General features: G+C 48.2%; 1 protein-coding gene across 5 annotated transcripts in view; it reads right to left on the bottom strand.

The window, feature by feature from the left end:
* Window positions 1–2,833, bottom strand: part of LOC116097146 (solute carrier family 35 member E2A) — a 22,671-nt gene extending 19,838 nt beyond the window's left edge. The window contains exons 1-2 of one of the 5 annotated variants that reach the window (XM_031379773.1): window positions 2,493–2,833; window positions 1,609–1,674 (exon numbers count right to left, since the gene is read on the bottom strand). The gene's annotated coding sequence lies outside the window, so the exon portion shown is untranslated. The remainder of the gene's footprint in view (window positions 1–1,608; window positions 1,675–2,492) is intronic. The other 4 variants (XM_031379772.1, XM_031379768.1, XM_031379769.1 and 1 more) reach the window with 4 other exon arrangements.
* Between the last annotated feature and the right edge of the window lie 936 nt (window positions 2,834–3,769).

Here is a 3,769-nt window from a genome sequence, read left to right as displayed (position 1 = left end):
AAAAAAAAAAAAAAAAAAAATGTGGACAAGCTCTTGAAGAGGTAGCAAAGACCTATAGGAACAGAGTTTGGCTCTATAGATGAACCAAGGGCTACACAGCTCTAACATTGGTAGAGTCTGACTCACGCAGTCCTGGTCCAGTTCCCAGACCACAATTCACTTCAATTACAAAAATAAGAAGGTCTTAGCCTGCAAGAAGCTGAAGACCACCAGCAGCAACAAGCTGCTTGCATTTAAGAACTTGTAGTGATTTGACCAAACTGGCATGATTGCTAGTTATAACTGCTGAACCTGAACTTGTGGTGTATAGAACAGCCACTCTAATGTAAAGGTCTTAAGTCACCATGTCCCTCTCAAATTATAAACTTCATCCATAAGAACAGATGAAAAACTTAAGTCATAACTTCCTTCCCACTGGCTTATTAATACCTACTTGCTGGCCCGGTACTGGTGGCATACACCTTTAATCCCAGTACTTGAGAGGCAGAGGCAGGAGGAGCTCTGAATTGGAGGAAAGCCTGGTCTATAGAGCAAGTTCCAGAACAGCCAGGGTTACACAAAGAAACCTTGTCTCAAAACAACAAAAAATGACTTCCTTGCTGGCAGGGCTTGCCTCATGAGTTTATTCTGTGGGCTTTGTCATAAATGTGAATACAGAGCTGAAAGAAAAACAAGCCACACTCTGCCCTAGACCCACAGCAAAAACATGATGTCAAAGTTACAAAAACCAACAGCAGCTCATCTCACCCGAATGCTGGTGAGATCCCCACTCCCTTTTTTTGAGACAGGAACTTAAAGAGTAGCTCAGGCTGGCCTTGAATGTGTCAGTTCTCCCATATCAGCCTCCAGAATGGGGGAATCACAGGCACACACCACAATGTCTGGCTCAAGATGTCATTTTTATCCCATTTAGCATTATATTTTTTCATATTCTAGTTCCATGGACTCCAGGTTAAGAATGTCTGGGCTGCTTGCTGGGGGCAGGGGGCAGCCCTTGTTCCAGGTGGTGAGAAGGGAATATCTGAGCTGGTGCAATGGCTCAGGGATTAAAGAGACTTTCTGACAATCCACATCCACGTATGTGCCATGACACAGATGTGTCATACATAAATTTTTAGTGGAGGATGTAGCCCACTGGTAGAGGGCTAGACTAGCATCAAAGCCCTAGATTCAATCCCCAATAGAAAATGGAGGGACAGGAAAGAGGAGAATAGGGGTAGATATAAGGAAATATCTGTTCTGAAATAGAGGACTGAGATACTCAACTACCTGGCTAAGACATCTGGATTGGTCAGTGGTTATTTAGTGAAAACAATATATCAAGTCTCCAAATACCATGCATGTCTAAAAGTTTATCTATGGGAAATAATAACCTAGAAAAGGGTCTGCATGGGCTCACAATCTGTCCACGCCATCCTGCTTCTAACACTGACCCTTCACTCAGTAGTGAAGAATTTGTACTGGAGAAGTCACTCCTGACTAAAGTAACACAGGGCACTCTGTGGCTCTATGATAGTGTTTATCACTGTTGAAGAATGGATACTTTCAGGACCACTGGTGTGGTATGCTTAGATTTAAGACATAAATAGTTGGGGGCATCCACATTACCAGCCACAGAATCTCCGTGTGGTGGACAGGTCCTTCACGTGGTTCTCTGTCTCTCCATCTTCTGCACTGCAAAAGAATCACTTTAATGTAAAAGCCTTCCCATCTCTTCACTTAATGGGCCTTCTTTTGCTATTTAAAATTCTCTCATTGTGCTTTCAAAAGTGCTCTGCAACCAGGCGTACTTGTAGTACAGTCCCATAATTGCAGTACTGAGAGGCTGAGGCAGGAGGATCACAAGTTTAAGGCCAGACTGCCCTACCCCGTGAAGATCCTATCTTAAAAGAAAAAAAAAGGGGGGCAGTGGTGGCGCATGCCTTTAATCCCAGCATTTGGGAGGCAGAAGCAGGCGGATTTCTGAGTTCGAGGCCAGCCTGGTCTACAGAGTGAGTTCCAGGGCAGCCAGGGATATATAGAGAAACCCGGTCTTGAAAAAACAAAACAAACAAACAAACAACCAAAAAGAAAAGAAAAAAGAAAAAAGCACAAAAAAATATTTTCCAGTTTATTTTTAATAGAGTACATTCATTCCAAGAACAGGCGACTAAACAAACACTGAACAAGGAACCCACCTCTAGACTGCAGTTTTCCTTTTTTTTTTTTTTTTTTTAAGTCTATTGCATTTCAAGGACTCAAAATATCAATACTGCAGCGAATCTGTTTTATGCCTGAAAAGTACCGGTTAAAGAAAAACAGCCGGATGGCTAAAATAAAGCTGAGACTCGGGACCTGGCTGAGTCGCCCATTCCACGGCACAAAATAACACGTTTCGGGAGGCAAAATCAGTACACGCCGACAGATGACAGGGTGCACTTGTCATTGGGTATCGCCTCCTTCCCGGTGCCCGCCCGCGATCCCGCCGGTGCCCATCACTGTCTCCACCCTACCTGTGCGTCCAGCCCAGAGAAGCCCGCCACCTGGGCGCCCGGTGCCAACCGTCCCTAAATTGACCTGGGCTGACTCTAGGACGGGGTGCCCCCGGTCCCCGATGGGGTTCAGTTCTGAGGCTGCCACTGGAGTTTATGCAGAGCCTCAGCCCACGCCCACGGAAGATACAGCCAGCTTCCCCACGCCGCCAACTCGGGGCCGAGCAGCTTCACCCAGATGGGCTGAGAGCCATGGGCGAGAGCCGCGAGCCCTCTCGCAGCCCTCCAGGAGAAATCCTAGGGGTTTTAGATTTGGGACACACACTGGTGGGCGGGGAGGAAGCCGGACGTGACGCACAGGAAGCCGTAGCGGGCTACGCACCGCTACCGGCGAGGACAAGGTCACGCCCCCTGCACAATGGCACCTCCAGAACTTTCCACCGCGGCCCACCATGGGGAACTAGGACGCCCTAACGGCGCATTCGCACGTTCCGTAAAGGTCCACCACAAACCACGGGGCGGGCGACGATGCGGGGCCACACCACCGCCTTGTGGCCTCCTGTCAGCACCTTCCGGAACGTCCCACCACTCTGGGGTCTGTGATGCTGGACGAATGCACAAGTGTCGCTCCTCTCGCCTGTGGTACATTCCGGAACGTTCCACCGAGACCAAGGTGGAAAAGCCAATCCTCTGAGGCCGCGAAAGTACCGACCTCTAGGTCAAAACCAGGGTTTTGACTTCAAGCCTAAAATCTGACTAGAAAGTCGGAGGAAGAGAAGCGCTCAGTGACGAACTTGCAAATAACCCCGTACGCTCTGAGTCTTAGTTGTTGCCGGGATGGGGGCGGGGGGGGCGGGGCGGGACCAGCACCATAGCGACGGGGCGCTCATTGGTCGAGCCTCAGAGGCTCTACCTTCTGGCAGGACGCTAGCTCTGTTGCCTGAGCTCCACAAGTAGCGCTGCCTGTGGGAAGTTGCTGGTCCTTTTTATCCCTGAAGGTCATTTTGTGCGGAAGTTTGAGTTGTGCTTTGCCTCAGCGGGTGATGCTTCAGCAAAGCTCTGCTTTTGGTGAAACCTTTCTTTGTTTTTTCTTGGTTGTTTGAAAACTAGTAAGGTTTCGCTTTCAGATTTTGCTCAGAGTGAGTTAAAGTTGGAGCTTCTTAAACCTTTTCTACTAGAAAACCGATCCTATATGCAAATGTAACGTTTGCTGAAAACCAACTTTAAGTCTATCTTAAAACAATTCTTTGTCGGGCGGCCAAGACCAGTCTGGTCCACTTACTGAGATCCTGGACAAC

This window comes from Mastomys coucha, unplaced genomic scaffold, assembly GCF_008632895.1.
Source record: "Mastomys coucha isolate ucsf_1 unplaced genomic scaffold, UCSF_Mcou_1 pScaffold18, whole genome shotgun sequence".
NCBI classification, from domain to species: Eukaryota; Metazoa; Chordata; class Mammalia; order Rodentia; family Muridae; genus Mastomys; species Mastomys coucha.
The sequence above is the reverse complement of the archived record's forward strand: the minus strand, read 5'-3'. Positions and strand labels throughout refer to the sequence as shown.